Source organism: Mauremys mutica, chromosome 2, assembly GCF_020497125.1.
Source record: "Mauremys mutica isolate MM-2020 ecotype Southern chromosome 2, ASM2049712v1, whole genome shotgun sequence".
Lineage (NCBI taxonomy): Eukaryota > Metazoa > Chordata > Testudines > Geoemydidae > Mauremys > Mauremys mutica.
In genome coordinates, this window is record NC_059073.1 from 111,898,879 (window position 1) to 111,919,423 (window position 20,545).

Sequence of the window (20,545 nt, forward strand, 5' to 3'; positions counted from 1 at the left end):
AACGCGTAGTGTAGACCAGGCCTGTGACCCTCCACTTAACCCTTCTCTTTCTAGAGACAAGGGTCACAGTCTTGTGATCATCACCATAAGCCAGCGAGGGAGGTGAGGAGAAGCTAACCTCCCTTGTACAGTTTTTGTTGTCTCCCAGTCTCATTGATTAATCAGGGGGACAAGGTGGGGGGAGCCCGAGCCTGCCCTCTACTCAGGGGCGGCTCTAGACATTTTGTCGCCCCAAGCATGGAGGGTCCGCTGGTCCCGCGGCTTCGGCGGACCTCCCGCAGTGGACCAGCGGACACTCCGCAGGCAAGCCGCCGAAGGCACCCTGCCTGCCGCCCTAGCAGCAACCGGCAGAGCGCCCCCCGCAGCTTGCCGCCCCAGGCACGCACTTGGAGCACTGGTGCCTGGAGCCACCCCTGCCTCTACTCCAGGCTCCAGCCCAGGGACCCTAATAGTATCAGCTATGGTAGCTGACCTATCTCCCACTACTTTTCTATAGCCATCTGGCCTTGCCCTGTCACATTATATATTGAGGAAACAATCTCAGCAAAGCAGGAACGGGTATTCAGAAATTTTAATTTAGAATGTAATTGTGTTTGGTCTGATCCCACATTCCTTAATTAGTTAAAATTTCCACTTTGAGGTGGAATATTCAGAAGCATTCAGGTCTGGTTAACTCTGTTCCCATTGACGTTGATGAGAGTTTTACCTTAGATGAACAGAAGTCTTGCTAGAGTAAGGACTGCCGGATCCAGCCCTTTATGCTTTGAGATCATATAGTTTATTATTTTTAATGAGTGTTTTAATGTCTGCCGGCACTGATGCCCACTCTGTTCCCTCTGAACTGAATCCAGTTATCTGAGAGAGAAGTAGAGAGGGAAAACTGAACACTGAATTTTCTTCATGGATCAGCACAAAATTATTTGGCACAGGCAACTCTGCAAATATTTGTGAAACAGTGGGTAAATTTGCAGTGTATGATGGCCCTCAAGCTTGTACTTCCCTCTGTGTGGTACGGAGACTCATAAATCCAGTGCTGGTGCTCAGTTATGCTGCAATAGAAAACATATTTCTACAGGCTGCGTCCAATGTCACTGGTTATTTTTTTCTTATATGACCTATTCTGTTTTGTTTAGCTTGATGTTCCCCTTTATTTGCAAAAAGCAGCTTATTTTTAAACTAGGTTCCTAGCCCTACAGGTTTTCCTCACCATAGCAAAGTGCACTGCCCAGTCAGGCTTAGGCAAGCATGGAGCCTGCAAGCACAAGTTGTCCCCATTCCTCAGGGGTTCGTCAATGAGAGGAGGGAGTACAGTGGATGCCATTTTCACAATCTTGTGAAAGGTAAGGTAGCCTCTGTTTTGATTTGTGCAGGGGAGCCCCTTTGAACATGGGCCAGCTCCACATCGGAGACGACTCAACATTGTAGATGGCTGCCACAAGAACAGGTGAACTAATTACAGGGGCGGCTCTATGTTTTTTGCCGCCCCAAGCACAGCAGTCAGGCAGCCTTCGGCGACACACCTGCGGGCGGTCCGCTGGTCACACAGATTCGGCGGCAGTTCTGCAGGTGATGTGCCAGTCCCGCGCCTTCAGCGTACCCACCGCTGAATTGCCGCCGAAGCCACGGGACCGGCGGACCTCCCGCAGGCATGCCGCCGAAGCCTTCCTGACTGCTGCCCACATGGCGACCAGCACACCGCCCCCCACGGCTTCCCGCCCCAGGCACGCACTTGCTGCGCTGGTGCCTGGAGCCGCCCCTGACTAAGTATGAGTGTGAGACTGCAATAATGGCTCTAGGTTTCATTATGCTACCAGCCCAGGAGGTATTTGTGTATCTGATCTGGATCGTATCTAGACATTATGTAGTTTGAGACATATTTAAGTAAATCTTTATCCCCCCACATTCTATTCCCCTGGCCCAAAAAGAACATAAAAGGGGGGAAGTTAAAGCTCTAAGGATGATTGAGGCCTCACTCCACAGGCTTGCTCTTCTAGGCACTCTGTGTTTGGGACTCCCACTGAAATCAATGGCAGTTCCCTACATGGATACTCACAGGAAGAAGCCACAAGGATTCATGTTATGGGTATTGCCTGAGGTTTTCTATTGAACTGGGAGTCATGTTTAAAATGATAGCTCTTTCTGTTTCTTTATGAAGTATCACACTTCTTTCCATTGGACTATTTTGAATGTATTAGAATCATAATAAGGAGAAATTACTTCTCCCAACAGGAGGGAAAACACTGATAAACTGCTCTTTCACTTTTCTAATACTTGCGAGGCACTCAGGGAAGATCCTTAAAGGTATTTAGGCTCCAAACTTCTATAAAATCAATAGACATTGGGAGCCTAAATACCTTTAAGGATCTGGGCCTTATATGCTGTGGCACTGGGTACAATACAGGAACCTGACTAGAGAGAGAACCAACAATAAAACAATACCAGTGTTTTATACTTACACCTTTCACCCAGAACATTTCACAGCTGTATACACACACACACACACACACACAATATTACTGAAATGCAGCCGTCTCTGCTGTGGAGAATGAGTTGTGGGCGATAACCAGCACACAGAATTCTGTTCAACAAGGGGGAGAATAGAAATTTTAGCCATCAGCCAAACCCTAGTCATATAGAAAGTACCATAGAAACTCTAACATTCATACAGAGTAGACAGAGTCTTGTTTTTTAATATCCTACCAATAGTAAACTGCATGGAACAAAATGAACCTGATTCGTCTCTCACACTGGTTTGACATTGGTATAATTCCATTTACTTTCATGGAGTAATTCCTCAATTCCAACAGTTATAGAGAAAAAGATTTCACTATAATCCAAGTTGTGAATTAAAATCACTATAGTTACATCGGTATAACCCCCCGACACACACACTCCCTCCCAGCCTCCACATATGGGCACTCTAATTACAATATAAAAGTGCTTTTTTTTTTTTATTTAACTTATGTTGTTTGAGGGGTTTAAGGGGGTTAAGCTGTACCAAAAAAGCCACTGTTACACTGGAATAAGAATGTCCAGACAGTGGGGGAAGGGGTTATACAGTTTCCTATGCAAACCCTATGTGAGAGAAGAATCAGGCCAATGTATCTAGCTCAGAAGAGATAAAAAGGCTGCACCAACTCAGCCAGATTTTTTGAAACTTTTGTTTCAAGGTATTTAGATACTCCAAATCTAATGCTTAGACCTCTAAGGCAAGGCATCCCCAACCAAAGCACTCACCTTTAGCTTGAGAGTTACCTGACAGGTCATGTTACTGCACCTACTCCTGGTAGGTTATTTTGGTACATGTAGGTATTTCAGTCCTGGCCTGTGTCTATGCTAAATCCATTTCTTCAAAAATATTCAGTGTCTATCTACCAAAAGAATGGCAAGCCATGTTACACTATTTCCTTAATTATAGTCCTTCTAAATATTTAACTACCTATAGTGCTCCCTGGAGGTGGATTTTTGCATTCTACAGTGAAGGGTTTGCTATAAAGGTTATACACACATAAGAAGGCAGAATGCCTTCATATTTTTTTTTATAATATGGAGCCTTATAAAGAGAAGTTAGAGTGCAGCATCCTTATTTTTGAGGTAGCCTTGTACTGAGAAACCCTTGTACTGAGAAAAGGAGAACACTATATTTTTATATTGGTAAACATACAGTTTTCCTTTCTGTTTAGTGTAAAAAACTTGATCCACATGTATTGTTCATTTAGCATTTACGTGCCTAATCTCGGTATCCTTAAACTCTGAATGGAATTAGAAGACTACACCAATACCTAGCATTCAGATCTGTAGTCCGTTTTCCCGGTAGGAGCTACATGATGCTGTGACATACGGAATGTTTTTAAACCAGCAGGAAATCTGTGCATTTCAAGCCCAGCCTCCCTTCAGCTCATTCAGATGTATGTTTTTTATGTGAAATGAGTTATTGTATGTAAGCTATTGTAGATAAGCCTAAATGATATCATACAATTTTCTCCACTGCTTTTACATACACAAATACATCCTAATACTGCAGCATTTTCAAACAAACCCATCATGCAGATGCTTTAAAAAGTTACACTGTCAAAACTAATTTCATTCTTTTGTAGCAAACCAAATGCATATTTAATTTTCTATGCTTGTAATAGCTAAGCATCCAACAATTCTCTTTGACTCAGATGGTTCTATGCACCATATGGTTACAGATTTCAGTTAAAATGCATAAATGTTTTCTAGTTATTTAACCTTTCCCTTTTCTTTCCTCTCTCTTGTTTGACAAGCACTATATACAGAATCATTTAGGCTTTTCAATCTCTCATTGTAAGGAAAAGTAGGTTAAAAAAGAGAGAGCTATCTTCCAACATACCTTGCAAGGAGAGTACTGTTCACTCCCAGCTGTTTGACTTTTCAATACCTTCACTCACACTTCAGTGCTCCTAAGATTCATAATATCACAATCGCTGTAGATATACAATTTGAAGCAAAAATAGATTTCTCTCCCTCACCCGTCCTCTCTTTCTCCGTGCAGCTGATAGCTTTACACTTTGTTAGGACTGTAACAGGACTTGTCTCCCAGCCCTTTCGCCACTCTGATGAATAATCTCCTCCCTGCTATTAAGAGCATGTTGCCATTATATCTTAAAAAGCACGTCAGAGCTTGTATGCAGTAGCTGTGGGAAAGCTGCATTTATTTATACAGGAAGCTTGAGCACAGCACTTCCTACTTCCCATCTGAGTCTCAGTTGAACTGCAGGTGATTACTTTAACCCTGTCAAATTCCAACCAATACATATCCCAACCTTCTTATTTTGACATCTCTGCTATTTGTAATTATAATTCCCATCTGATTCCTGACAAGATAAAAGAAAGAGGGATATAACGGTGTATGTGACACTCATACACAGCCCTCCAGTTGCCACTTAACCAGCTCTAGGATAGTGGATTGTATAGCAGCTGACTTGTTGGCACATGTTGCCTGAAATGTTACTGCTTCTGCTCATCCCCTCACATGAATGAAATGTTTTGAATATGAAGTTATTTCCCCATGAGGAAAAATATCTGAAATTACAAATAGAAATTGCAGGTGCAACTTCAAATATGAATCTTATTATGCTGTTGATTTTATTCAGCTTGCTTAATTAGGACAACTAAGGGCATGACAGAGCTGCAGAAAAGAAGGCTGCAAAACTAGATTCTGACTCCTTAACCTGAGATTGTATGCAACAGAGGTGATGAATTCAGAGGATCCATACTCCCTGCGCAAGTGCTCTGTTCATCCAGTGAACCAGCAGTGGTACATATTATACCATATAGAATCATACAACTGGAAGGGACTTCAAGAGTCCCCTGCACTCATGGCAGGACTAAGTATTATCTGGACCATCCCTGAGAGGTGTCTGTGACATAAAGCCAGCTAGTACTCTTCTCCGCCTTGCTGAAGGAAAAGATGAGATCTGGTATGGTATTTCTATGTCTTAATGGGTGTGAAAAAAAATTGAGAAAGAAACAAGCTAGAGACATTATCAAAGTTAATCTGCAATCTTCTCTTTATGATGAAATGTGTTGTACATCATGTAATTCAGGTTGGCAATATGCCTTCATACTTATTTGGGAGGACTGTTGAATGTAAGCTCATTCTCCTTTTGTGTATCCCTCTCATTGCTAGACTTTTCAGAGTTGATTTTCAGAGTTATATTTCATCCTATGAATTTTTATAAAAATTGATAAAGATTAACTTTCAAATTTTAAGAGCTAATACAGTTGTGGGTTTGTGTACATTTATAAATGTATACCTATTCACACAAAAAAATCTTGTTAAAATTACATTATTAAGGTTGCAAAGGCAGTCAGAGGCTTAGGGACACCCAGACCATGGGGTTGCATTCCTGACCATTGATGGATGGATTAATAGCCATTGATGAATCCATCCTCCATGAACATATCTAAATCTTTTTTGAACCCAGTGATAATTTTGGCCTTCACAACATCCCCTGGCAATGAGTTCCACAAGCTGACTGTGTGTTGTGTTAAGTACTTCCTTTTGCCTATCAATTTCATTGGGTGACCCCTGGTTCTTGTGTTATGTGAAGGTATTAAATAAGACTTCCTTATTCACTTTCTCCAATCCATTCATGAGTTTATAGACCTCCGTCATATCCCTTTTAGTTTTCTCTTTTCCAAGCTGAAAAGTCCCAGTCTTTTTAAGCTCTCCTCATATGGAAGCTGTTCCATATCCTTAATCATTTTTGTTGCCCATCTCTGTATCTTTTCCAATTCTAATATATCTTTTTTGAGATGGGGCAACCAGCACTGCATTCAGTATTCAAACTGTAGGCATACCATGGATTTATATAGTGGTATTATGATATCACTATCTCATTATCTATCCCTTTCCTAATGGTTTCTAGCATTCTGTTAGCTTTTTTGATTGCCGCTGCACATTGAGCAGATGTTTTCAGAGAATTTTCCCACAGTGACTTCAAGATCTCTTTCTTGAATAGTAACAGCTAATTTAGACCCCATTATTTTGTATGCATACATGGGATTATGTTTTACAATGTGCATTACTTTGTATTTATCAACACTGAATTTCATCTGCCATTTTGTTGCCCCATCACCCAGTTTTGTGCAATCCCTTTGTAACTCCTCACAGTCTGCTTTGGACTTAACTATCTTGAGTAATTATGTATTGTCTGGAAACTTTGCCACCTCCTTGTTTACCTGTTTTTCCAGATCATTTATGAATATGTTGCAAAGCACTAATCCCAGTACTAATCCCTGGGAGACACCACTATTTACCTTTTTCCATTCTAAAAACTGACCATTTATTCCTACCCTTTGTTTCCTGTCTTTTAACCAGTCACTGAACCAGGAGAGGACCTTCCCTCTTCTCCCATGACTGCTTACTTGCCTAGGAGCCTTTGGTCAGGGATCATGTAAAAAGCTTTCTGAAAGTCCAAGTATACTATATCTACTGGATCACCCTTGTTCAAATGTTTGTCGACCCCCTCAAAGAACTCTAATACATTGGTGAGACATGATTTACTTTTACAAAAGTCATGTTGACTATTCCCCACAAATCATGTTCATCTATGTGTCTGATAATTCTGTTCTTTACCAACCAATTTGCCTGGTACTGAAGTTAGGCTTACTGGTCTGTAATTGCCAGGATCATCTCTGCAGCCTTTTTAAAAACTGGTGTTACATTAGCTATCCTCCAGTCATCTGGTACAGATTTCAGAGTAGCAGCCGTGTTAGTCTGTATCTGCAAAAAGAACAGGAGTACTTGTGGCACCTTTGAGACTCTCACATTTATTTGAGCATAAGCTTTCGTGGGCTACAGCCCACTTCATCAGATGCTTAACAAGTATTCTCGCATCTTTTTGTCAACTGTCTGAAATGGGCCATCTTGAATATCACTACAAAAGTTTTTTTTCTCCTGCTGATAATAGCTCATCTTAATTAATTAGCCTCTTAGAGTTGGTACGGCAACTTCCATCTTTTCATGTTCTCTGTTTGTATATATATATCTTCTTATTATATGTTCCATTCTATGCATCTGATGAAGTGGGCTTATGCTCAAATAAATGTGTTAGTCTCTAAGGTGCCACAAGTACTCCTGTTCTTTTCATCTGGTACAAAGCTGATTTAAGTGATAGGTTACATACCATAGTTAGTAGTTCTGCAATTTAATATTTGAGTTCCTTCAGAACTCGTGTGTGAATACCATCTGGTCCTGAGGACTTATTATTATTTAATTTATCAATTTGTTCCAGAACTTCCTCTATTGATAACTAAATCTGGGACAAGTTTGTCACCTAAAAAGAATGGATTGGGTGTGGGAATCTCCCTCACATTCTTTGTAGTGAAGACCAATGCAAAGAATTCATTTAGCTTCCCCGCAATGGCCTTGTGTTCCTTGAGGCTGTTAGTTTCTGAGTCTTTTGCTAGTTGATCTTCAAATTCTTTTTTGACCTGACTAATTATACTTTTATACTTGACTTGCCAGAGTTTATGCTCCTTTCTATCCTTTCTATGGGAGACTAGACATGGGGTTCTCAACCTTTTTCTTTCTGAGCCCTGACCCCCGCCCCCAGCATGCTATAAAACCTCCACAGCCCACCTATGTCACAACTGATTTTCTGCATATAAAGGTCAAGGCTGGCGTTAGGGGGTAGCAAACAGGGCAATTGCCTGGGGCCCCATGCCACAGGGGCCCCCACGAAGCTAAGTTGCTCAGGCTTTGGCTTCAACCCCAGGTGGCAGGGCTCAGGGCCCCGGACTTCAGCCCCATGCGTTGAGGCTTTGGCTTTCTGCCCTGGCCTCAGAGAGTCTGATGCTGGCCCTGCTTGATGGACCCTCTGAAACCTGCTCGCAGACCCCTGGGGGCCACAGACCCCTGGCTGAGAACCACTGGACTAGACTATTATGTGCCACAGGCAGAGCACAGAAGGGACCAAGGTACACCAGGGCTCAAGGCCCCTGAAATGGCAGGGAAATGATTAGGTGAGCTATACCCAGATAATGCTGGCAACTGACACAGACACACAGCAGAGAAAAAAGACCAAGGTCACTGCCAATCTGACCTGGGGGTAAATTCCTCCCTGACCCCCTTATTAAGTTGTTTAGCCCCACAACTCCTATTTGGAGGCTATTCCAGAACCTCATCACTCTGATGATAAGAAACCTTCTAACTTCCAATCCTTCTTCAAACCACATTCTCACCTCCTGCCCTCTTGGCTTCGCTCCCTATCCCCACCCATTATCACCTGATCTCCTTGTTTACCCTCCCTGTAGGGTGACCAGATCATAGAAATGAAATATCGGGATGCGGGGGTGGAGCCAAAAAGCCGTTTCGCAGGGGCCGGGGAAATTAGCAGGCCCCGGCCGCACCGCGGCTGTTGCCCTCCCCGCGGCCCCAAGCACATGCGGCATGTCCCGCCACCCTGCCGGGAAGGAGCCGCACCTGGAGCGCAGCCGAGCGGGAGAGGCGCGGGGCTCCGGACCCCGGCAGCGGAGGGGGAGAGTGGCTCGGGGCCGCGCGAGCGGGTCATGTAAAGTTTATCGGCTTGGGGGGGACCCCGGCCAGCTCCTCGCCCCTGTAGGGGAAGGAGGGGGTGGAGTCAGGGCGGGGGGGGAGAGTCCCTCCGGGAGGGCAAAATTGCTTGTTTGTCCAGTGTCCCGACCGCACATGGGTCGGGACGCGGGACAAACAAGCAAATATCGGGACAGTCCCAATAAAATCGGGACGTCTGGTCACCCTACCTCCCTGTGCCCCACAGTCACCTGGCCCTCTCAGTGTTCCTGCCTCTCTCCTGACAGCACAGCCTGTGGCCATCTTCACAGAGTGCAGCCTGGCCTCCATTCCCATAGGAAACAAAGCAAGGTGGAAGCCACCTTTAGTAGGGCAGACTACCTGCCGCCTGTAAAGTCTGTAGGGAAATAGTGGTCATCTTCACTATGGGCATTCTGTGGCTTAAATCCCATTGAAAATCATGGGTGATGGGCATACCACGCAATATTTCAAGTAGCTAACGCAGTATGCAATTGGTCACTGCTAATGCCTGTAGAGCCATCCCCACTGCTGGTCCCAGCACCTTACCAACCAAGTCTGTGCCATGCTCAGCTCCCACCTTACAGTCCAGCCCACCCAGGTCCAATGTTAGTCCCCACCCTGAGCTCTCCTGCAGGCACTGAGCATGCCCAGGAGTAGCTAAACCTGCTGTGCTTCCTACATAGGTGCCAACTTCATGGGTGCTCTAGGGCTCAAGCACCCACCAAAAACCTGCAAGGTTAAATTAATCTTTTGTGGGCCCGGACTGTGGCCCCACCCCCCGCTCCACCCGTGCTCTGCCCCAAGGCCCTACCCCCTGCTCAGCCTCTTTCCCCTGAGGCCCCGCCTACCGCTCGCATGGCGGGAGGGCCAGGGGCGGCTCTACAAATTTGGCCGCCCCAAGCAGTCATGCCGGAGAGGCGCCCCTGAGCCGCAGGAGCAGCGGACCTCCCACGGGCATGACTGCGGAGGGTCCGCTGGTCGCGCGGCTCGGCTGGACCTCCCGCAGCTGCGGGCGGTTCGCTGGTCCGGCGGCTCCGGCTGAGCTGCCGCAGGCATGCCTGCGGGAGGTCCAGCCGAGCCGCGGGACCAGCGAACTGTCCGCAGTCATGCCTCCGGGAGGTCCACTGGAGCCGCGGGCCGAGCGTCCCCTCCGCAGTCATGCCTGCGGCAGGTTCGCTGCTCCCGGGGCTCCGGTGGACCTCCCGCAGGCATGACTGCGGCAGGTCCGCTGGCCCAGCCTGCCACCCCCCCGGGAAAGGGCCGCCCCACGCGGGTGCTTGCCCCGCTGGGCTCTGGAGCCGGCCCTGGGGAGGGCAGAGAAGAGTGAGCAGGGGGAGGGGTGGAGAGGAGCGAGCGGTGGGCAAGGCCTCGGGGCGGGGAAGAGCCAAGAAGGGGTGGGGCCTTGGAGAGGAGCGCAGGCAGGGCTTGAGGGGGAAGAAGCCGAGCGATGGTGGGGCCTCGGGGCAGAGCACAGGTGCAGCAGGAGGCTGGGCCACGGTTCAGATGCCAGGCCCCTTCTGCATCTGGGCCCAAAACCACAGCACCCACTCACAAAAACAAAAGTCAGTGCCTGTGCCTCCCTAGGTCTGCTCCTGCCAATGTGCATAACATGCATATGGCTGTGGGCACCACTGAATGCAGAAAGTGTTCTACTTAACCAGGAGAGGAGGTTTTGTGGGTTAAATCAGGACAGTCCCACGAAACCCAGGACTGTTGGGAGGTATGGCTTAGTGGCCATTTTGAAAAAAGGAAAAACTTTACAAGTGTGTTCCTAATCATCCCTAGATCATAAGACATTATATACACACACACACACAACTCAGTTGGCAACTCTGTCAGGCCCCGTCATCACATGTATACATATAACATACACATAAGCCCCCATAGCCTGATAAGTGTATGTATCTCTGTGTCTGGTTCACAGAGGATGTAAGTCTCTTACAACCCTAGCTAAAGAGCCTTAGCTCAAGAGTAACAGCTCATGCTTTTAGATCTAGAGGTTCTTGGTTCAATCTGTGGTGTATGTCAGCTAAAATTGTGGCCATCAGACTGTTGTATATGATGAATAGAAAAGGAAAAGATTAAATAAAGAGCAAAAGGAGACAATGTGATTACATTTTTCTAAAAGGAAAAAAGCATAAAAGACAGCTAACACACATAAGTGCTTTCCTAATATTACTTTTTGCATAGCTGCATAGAAGGGGAAGTGGTCCACATGAATGTGAGAGAAAACATGTCCATGAGATGATCGCAAATACAGCATCTTAGACAGTGTATTTGCTCAGGCACTGAATTTTTGATCTATCATGGTGACTCTTTCAAATGACACCAGTGAAAGTCCAAATCTATCCCATTGTACCATCCTTCTCAAATACTTCTGGTCTATTTTATAGAATTACAGTCCCTACCAGCCATTCCTCAAGCCTGCTAGTACAGTACATAAGAACTGTTCAGAAACCCATCTTCTAGGTCAAGCTAATTTTGTGAAGTGTTATAAGTCATGCTAAAATTGCTACCTAGCTGGATTCCCCTGTCTCCCACAGCAACCCAAATGCATTCAGTATTTTTTTTATTTGTTCATTGACAAAGAAAAAAATCACAAAGGCATGTCATGTCATATGTCAGCTCTCACAAACTAAACACTTCCCAAATTAGATTTCTTTTAAAATTATGGTGATGGAGTCACACAAGCATGGAGTGTCACACTAACCTTTTAAATCTGAAAAGAAAAAAGCCTCTTGACTGAGATGTTATAAGCCAAGATGCAGCCTCCAAGTGAAATTTTAGATGAGTTTGAAACTTCTAGAAGAGTAAATGTTAACACAGTTAAACTATAAACAGCTCTTTCCATCTACTGTAAGTATTTCCAACATGTCCATCACTGAACTATCGGTGCACAAATATGTCACTGCAATTACTAATTATTAATTTATGAGGTAGCCTAGCAATAAAGCAATAACATGACCACTGATCATTTCTCAAATACCATAACCAGAATTGCATCTCAAAACAATCCCATTAAGAGCAAATGAATATGTCAAGTTAGTGTAATACTAAAAGTCTTATTATAACTCTGCATAAAGAGCCAGGATCAGCCTGCAGAAATAAATGTTGCTTCCAGTTCTCAGCCTGACTGAGAATTGTACAACCAATAAGTTAAGAATGACAAAAAGAATTAATGGCTTACCACTCATGTTATAAAAAGCAATGTCATGTTGTGGGACAAGTTTTTTAATGCCAGAACCTAACTCCCACTTACACACACACACACGAAAAATTGTCTTCATGTATTTAACCCACTGAATGTGTAAATCTCATATTTGCATGCACAAAAAGTACACCTCTACCTCTATATAATGCTGTCCTTGAGAGCCAAAAAATCTTACCGCGTTATAGGTGAAACTGTGTTATATTGATCCACCGGCTTTGCTTTGATCCACCGGCGTGCGCAACCCCCCTCTCCCCCCCACAGCGCTGCTTTACCGCGTTATATCCAAATTCGTGTCATATCAGATGGCATTATATCGAGGTAGCGGTGTATTTATATATTCAAAAGGGGCAATTTCACAAGGAAATGGGGTGCTTATGTGTGATATTACTATCAATTTTTAAGAAAACAAATGCCTTTTGCGTGTGAAATGGGTAATGTGCATCTGATGTCATTGCAAGAGCAGTGTTTTTAGTGTCATGGGATAATAATGGTCCTTTGCAAAATAGCAACAGAAAATAGTTTTCAGAAGAGAGATTTCATCCTAGTTATTGTGTAATAGCAGTGGCTTTATTCACCTCACCATGAGGTTCTATGCTATATGTATCATGCAGGTGGTGCTAGAAATCAGATGACAGCACAAAAAAATGCAAAGCTACATGGTATATTTTGTAAGCATTTTTTGCATACCAAGGTTTATTTTGATTTGTTACAAGAAAATCGAGATTTTGCCTTTTCCTATTATATTGTTCTACAACTCTGAGTTGGTATGCAGGTCACTCACTGATATACCAGGCTTGAAATCTTAATAATTCTCTTTGGCTAAAACATAATCAAACTTTATTTATAAAAATGTTTTGTGGTGAAGTATAATACAATCAAGTCGACATTTTTTTTAAAGTACGGGTAAAAAAAAAAACAGGGAAAGAAACATACCAACAGTGAAAAATGTGAGTGAAAGGGCATGGCATACTGCCATTGACAGCATGGTTATTCCTCATCTGATTAAAAAATGACTGAAGTTTCCTTCTGAACCTTTATGATTCACAGGACCTCAAAAATATGTGGATGTGCCTCACACAGACACAATGAAGAATAGGAAGAAGTGATTGTAAATCACCCCAGCTCCATAAATAAACCAAAATGCATTATTTGTTATGAGATGTTGGTATGTGGGGCCCCATGCAAACATAACACAGTTGTGTAATTCCCACAAGAGCCAGTATTTCTCCTAAGGATGTGACAAATACAAATACAATACAAATAGAACTTTCTCACAAAGAAGATACTAACTATCCGTATTTGCTAAATAGAGAAGAGATATAGCCAAAGAACAAGCCAGCGAGAGGTCTCGCTAGAAAGTGGCAAGAGTTAGCATATGTAAAGAGTAATACCTCCATCAGCAAATAGGGACAGCTTTATGTGGAATGCTTGCTTCAGAGACAGATTCACAGAGATCTTGGCATCCAGTGTAGAGACTGAAACCACAATATGGGGATTCCATTACAATTTTGGGGCCGGATCCTGCAGGGACTTACTCATAAGAGTACTTACTTCCATTAGAAGTCCCCTTGGGAATACTTATGGTAGGAGGTATTTGCAGGTTTGGGCTTTTTGTCCTCAGCAACTCAACAGCTCTGCAACATCCCTCTGGGATTTTTAACGTAGCTCCTCTTAATGGCTGTTCAGCAGTATGAAGAATTAGCAAGAGGGGAAAACAAACCAAGTTGGGATGGAACCGCCATAAATAAAATGCTAATGAGTTTTCAGTTAATGACTAAACATTATTTCCTGAAAATCAGATGTTTTTCATGAATAGTTTGCCAACAGAAAAATGGGCTAGAATCGTCACATTGTTTGTTCATCTCTAACACAAGCATGTAATACGCACTGTTATGGAGAGTTGCTGAGTTCTTCTGTGGACTCACCCTAAGAGCAGGTGTTGAAACCCTGAAGGCAGTTGCTGACTGAGCCCTGTTGACTCACTTTGGCTTGTCGATATGTAATTCTACAATAGTTCTGAAGAGAAGGGATTGGTCCTCTTGACAGTGGTGCTGATATGTCACAAGACAGGAACCCTACAGACAACCAAGCCTGGGAAAAAGGCTTGGGCTGGAGGTTAAGTTGTTGATTTTGTGTTGCCACATTAATAAAGCCACATACAAGGAAAGGGGTGAGTGTTGACTCTGCACAGTGTGTATAGTTTGTTCTGGAGTGGAAATGTGACCTCTTTATAGACACGTATTCATTCATATCAGATCACAGAGCTGTAACTGTACAACAAACATAAATGAAATCTAGTATAAGAACATGTATCTACAAGTTTAAGGCAGATGGAAAGAACAATTTGTAAACCTTAGCATTCAGGGTATCACACCCATTCTCGCAATAAGGAGTCACTAAAGTTTTTCTGCCCTTTAAAAAAAGAAACCTAAAGGCAGCAAGTGTGCACTGTGTCTCCAAAGAAGTGAGCTGTAGCCCACGAAAGCTTATGCTGAAATAAATTTGTTAGTCTCTAAGGTGCCACAAGTACTCCTGTTCTTTTTGCGGATACAGACTAACACGGCTGCTACTCTGAAACCTGTGTCTCTGTTTCTCTATCTGTCTGATGTTCTTCAGTGACCTTTTTTTATGAAAATATAGCTTTATTCTAAACCAAGTCAATTTCATAGGACGATTGTCTTATCTCAGCCTGATGGGGCCATATTTTAGAATTTAGAAGGTAGTTAGGAGGTGGAGGGCAGCTTAGTGATACATTTCAGCCCAGACCTTGTTGTTTTGAGTTACTCACCTGTCAGAAATAAATGCCACCCACCCGCTCAGTAGGTGGGGAAATTGATGAGGATAGCAGAGAAAGGCGGACAGTCCGAATAGCAAGTGAGGGAGACACTTGCCAAGGGACAATAAGTAGCTCCTCCCCCTGGGAGTCTCTGACATCCATTGGCCACCTGGTAGAGAGGGGTGCTGATGGGCCAGCACTCCCCAGCTCCCAGGATTTAGGCAAATGAAGGGGCCATGTGGAGCCTCTTTCGGCCCCATTCCAGAAGGCCACCCTATCCACCCACATTAGGAATGGGAACCCAGCCTGACAAATCCTGCAGATCTAGCCAACACCTGTATAGGTGGTCAGGATGCTATTTTTTCTCCCATGGGCCAATTTGCAGCAGACCAGGGAGGGACTGGGGTTTTTTTGCCTTCTTTGTAGCACCTAAAAGCCACAGCAGGAACACATTTAGTACTTAATTAACATACTGCAGGGTGGTGTTTATTCGTCACAACTTGTGGACGGTTTCCAGTGCAGTTAAGAGAATAAAATGAATGGTTCCCAGAGGTAAAAGACCTGTGATGGGCCTTTGGATTTTGGTGATAGCGTGAGACCTTGTGGCCTTTCAGGGTGAGGTGAGACCTTGTGTCCGTCGTAGGCCAAAGCCCCACTCTGCTGCACCCTCTGTCTCCCTCACTGTGGGGAGGGTGCTAGGACTCAGAAAGAGCTGAGTCCTGCGGGGGGTAGGGTATACTGAGGAGAGCCTGGGTAATATGGGTTATATGGTATGGAGCCCTGTAACCCTGGCATCAGTTAACTGGTCATATGGTAAGGAGCCTAGTAACCCCCACACTGGAATCAATTAAATGCCTAGTATAATAGGAGAGTATGGGTGATGGGCTGGTAGCACCCTTCCCCTGTGTTAAAGTTTAATAGCAGTTGAAGCCTGCCGCTTAATTCCATGTATGTGTGTCTCTTCATTTTGCCACTGTGTCCACATCAATACCTCCAGGGGGAAGCAGGTTACCTATAGGAGAAATTAGAGGCCTGATTCATTAAAACCAGTTGCAGATCCCCCACTACCTTCATTGGGGCAGGACCAGGACATAACAAATCTTTGAGTCACCTACAAGTGATGCTGTTTCTCTGGTATCCAGTTCTGAATAGGGACCAAACCTGTAATTCATTATTATTGGATGTAGCTGCCAAGTTCTGAGGAGCTCCTTGAATGACATTTGTCAGAGAAGTGAGTTTGGCTTAAAGAGCTGAGGATTCACCCCTGGCAGAAAACGGAGGATTTTCCCCCTCTCGCCCAAGCTTCTTCTCATTGGATTCCCATTTTGTCTCGCCCACACTTGCCCTCTCTCTTACTGTGCTCCCTCAGTCCTCCTTCCCCCATCCCCCAATTTCCCTCTACTCGGTTATACTGAAAACAGGTGTGACAAGATTAATGCAGCTATTCTTCACTCCCCTATGGGAGTAATTGTCTCAAGAACAGGATCCAGGGATTTATCATTACCCTGTCCCCTGCTGGGTAGTGGTAACATCTCTTCCCTGCCCCTGCTCAGAGGAGGGAGAAATTATGCTAATCTCCTTGAAATGAGACACTTAACACCCACCACCTGGCAGGTGGGTGGTAAATGCTGCATTCCTAAAACTACCACAGTGGAAGCTCACAATCAAGCAGATGGAAGCTTCACTGTAAATTGAGTGAGGACCCTTTCAATTGCACTGAAGCAATGTGGGAGTTTCACTTCACACTAAGTAGAGTCTAGCTATCGTTGAGTTCAATCCACTGGATTTCATTAAAAATACCAGTCTTTACATGGCATTTTAACAAATTTCTTCTTTAAGTCAGTGGCTGTCCTAGTGGGCAGAGAGAGGTTCTTGAAGCTAAGCGAAGGTGACATGAGCAGGGCTGGAGCTGTATGAGGCCCAGTGGAACAAAAGGGCAGGGAGCGTAACATTTACTTTTCCTGTTCAAGCACTGCTTAAGACCAAGCAAATAATGTTTCTGCATCACGACTGTCTGCTGTCATTGAGGAAGTGACTTGGGAATTAATCTGTTGGTGAAACATGACTTCACTTTTGAAAAATCTATGCTGGCTATGTCTAACTCTTCTCTACTTTTCTATGGGAGATATGGCTCAACAGAAGATTTTACAGTAGAAACCCCCTAAGATATGCAATTATCTGTCCAGCGCTCAAGGCACTGTTTCCTGATACAAATAACTAGAGCTGGTTGAAATTTTTCTTTTAAATTTTTGATGAAAAATGGCCTTTTTAAGCAAAATTTTCACTATTTACTGTTTCTCATAAGAACCCAAAATTAAAACATTTCAAATTTTGACATTTTAAAATTTTTGAATATTCAAGGTCTTTCTCCTTCTTCCCCCTTGTTTTTCCTTTTTCCTTTATTCCCTTCTACCTCTTAATGCAATAAAATGAATGATGTATTTCCCCCACACACACACACTGGAAAAGATACAAAACGGCAAAAGGAAAAATTAAACTCTGATATTCATCAAAGGTGGGGGAAGAAGAGAGGAAGACAAGGGAGGAAAATTTGAATTAATATTTTGTAAAAAATTACCCAAAATGAAAAATTGTTCTATTTCAACTCCTGTAAAATGGAAACAACGTTGACATTTCAATTGTTTTGCTAAGTGTGTTTCCATTTTTTGACCGTTGTACAGATAACATTGCAAACTACTGTCTACTATTTGTTGAATGGTGTTCTCTAGCAACAGACAGCCTCTGCAAATATCCTAGATCCTTTCCAATCATGCTTTAGATGGACTGTGCCATAGAAATGGTATTAATTGCAGTACTGAATTATTTTCTTCAGGCTAAAAGAACAATGTGGGATGATTAGTTATTTAGTGTCTGAATACTATGCAATTACATAAAAAACAGGGTTTTTTAAAAAAATGGAACCAATTTATTTGTGCTTTTCTTGATCATATCCTCTAACAGTTTTGGTGGTTGGGAGGCACAGCACAGCTTTTGAATCTCCTCAATTCATTCTTTTCTCTTTTAGGAGAAAACATACATTTCTCTCCTTTGAAGCAAAATGACAGGAAGCGGGGGGGAACAAAACCGCTTGAATACTGACATAATTTCCTTTGTGCTGACTGTCATATACTTTTGTTTTTATAACCTGGGTGGATTTTTTTTTGTATGTCTATCATGGAAATCCCATTAATTGCTAGGGACTCACCATTTTGATGTAATGTTGTACATAACATACATAAAAAAGTCAATTCTTTGTGTCACTCAAGTTGATATGAATGAGATTGGTAAAGAGGAAAGGAATTGAAGAATATAGTAGGGAGAACCAATAAAATGTATGTTTTAAAGGACAGCAGTCAATTTCCACTGAACACAGCAGAACGTGGGGTGACTGGAGGAAACTACTTACAGCTCTTTGATTCTCTGTCCCACCCTCGGCCCTAGTGTTGGTTAGAACAGCCTTGGGACTATTCTAACTTGCTTCAACTGGCAAGAGTCCCTAAAAAACCATCTGCCAGCTGGTGATACCAGATTCCTCTCCAGCCACTAGTTTTCCCTGTCCCAGACCATGCCACGTGACACCTGCAGTGGCGCTAAACCTGCTGAGAACTTCCTCATGTGGGTTATCCCCAGCTAGAGAACTCCAGAGAGTTTCTGCTTCCTTTGCACATCTTCAGAGAGGGTGGCTCAGCATTTTTATCTTTCAGGTTTAAAGTTCCAAGTTAAAAAATGGTACAAAATGCTAACAAAATTAGAATCAAACCCTTTAATATTTCTGCATCCAAATGTTTTTGGAAATGTGGTAGTAAAAGAAACGAACAACAAGAGTTTCCTCAATCAGAAGTTATTTCCCTCAGGCTTGAAGATTTATTAATGATATAGTTATTTTTATATAAAACTAAATATAAAAAAACAATACAGTTTCACAATTTTAAGGGCTTGATCCTAATGTTGATTTAAGCAAATGATTTGGCATTGTCAATAATGATGAAAAAGCTAAGTGATTTCATAATAATGTAGTAATCTTTACTGAAGTCAAGGGAGGGCTGACTAGACTTGTAGCTATTTATGCACATAGCTATTATGTTGTGTATTTGTACTTGGGTTTTGTCACATACAGTTGCAGTATGATAAGCAAAGAAGCAGAGCTTGCGTTTCCCTTGATGATCTGGTTTTGGTCAGGGTGCAACTGCCTCCCATCATTCTAGCAAAAACCAGAGAGGTCTTGCAGCTGAGGCATAAGACTCAGAGGCAGGAGATTCTATTCTAGGTTCTATTCTCAGCTTTTCCACAGAATTCCTGTGTGACCTTGAGCAAGTCACTTAATCTCAGCCTGAGTCAATTTTCTTACCTATAAATGGTTATAATAATACTCACCTGCCGCACAAGGGCATTGTGAAGCTTATTTAACTAATGATTGTAAATTACTCTGAAATTCTTGTCTGGAAGTGTCAGGGGGTCAGTGGGGGTTCAAGACACTGAGTGGCTTCGGGACAGCAGTGCCCCAGCAGCGGGAATCTAAGAGGGCACCTTTTCTGGCAGGTGTAAGTAGCAAAGGTCTCTGGAGCTGTGCTCTCTCTGGCGGCAGCAGTGCCTAGTGATGAGAGTCCAAGGAGCCGCCTTCTCTCTGGCAGCAGCAGTGCCTACTGGCGAAAGTTCAAGAATCCACCCTCCCTAACGGCAGTTGTGCCTGATGGCAGTAGTCCAAGAAGCCGCCTTCTCTGGTGGCATTAGTGCCTCATAGCATTAGTCCAAAGAGCTGCCCTCTCTAATGGCAGTAGTGCCTCATGGCAATAGCGGGGAAGGTAGGGGAACCCTGGCCCACCCTACTCCACTAGGTTCCAACCCAGAGCCCTTCAAAACCAGTTACCCCATTGCAGGGCTCCGTATCCCCAAACGTGTCCCTTCGGTGGCTTCCTACCCTTAGTCTTTGCTCTGGAATCTCCTCTGCTGGTAGCAGCTCATCATCCTCTTCAGTTGCCGCAGTTGACTGGGCTCCTGCAGCATAGTCAGTGTGCTCAGCCTCAATGATTTGGAGTTCCATCAGCTTCTCAGCAGGAGCCTGCACCACATGTCCACTCCCCTCCTCAGCCAGCCCAGACTGAGATGAATTGCTTCCTTTTATATGCTCCCTTCACTGAGCGCATGCCCAACAAGGGCAAGGGGGTGTGACCTCTTGGGCCCAAAGCAGTTTTCCAACCCCTGCGTCACCAGTGCAGGGTTCATACACCCCACCACAGGAAGACAAGGAACAAATGCAAAGCAATACTATTTTTGTTATTTAAAACAAGGGGTTTAAAAAAAAAAAGTGTTCCATAGCTGAACTATTGAGTAATTTGTCTTTGTTTCTATAGGTCTGTGGATTGGTGGGAAGGAGTGAGGGTTGTAAGAAGGGTGTGTCTCAGTGAGACAGGATGGGAAAGCAGGAAATATGGCTTTTCAGATGACGCAGACAGTGGGATCACTAGTTAGGTGGGAAGGATTATCCCACATCGGGGCTTGTGGGAGAGTCTAAGAG

General features: G+C 43.8%; 1 protein-coding gene across 2 annotated transcripts in view; it reads right to left on the reverse strand.

The window, feature by feature from the left end:
• The window catches only part of RNF144B (ring finger protein 144B), a 121,225-nt gene that overhangs the window by 65,681 nt on the left and 34,999 nt on the right, over window positions 1-20,545 (reverse strand). The window contains exon 1 of one of the 2 annotated variants that reach the window (XM_045006374.1): window positions 4,355-4,634. The exons of the other annotated variant lie outside the window; for it this stretch is intronic. The gene's annotated coding sequence lies outside the window, so the exon portion shown is untranslated. Of the gene's footprint in view, window positions 1-4,354; window positions 4,635-20,545 lie in introns of those variants that run through there. 2 annotated transcript variants of the gene reach the window in all.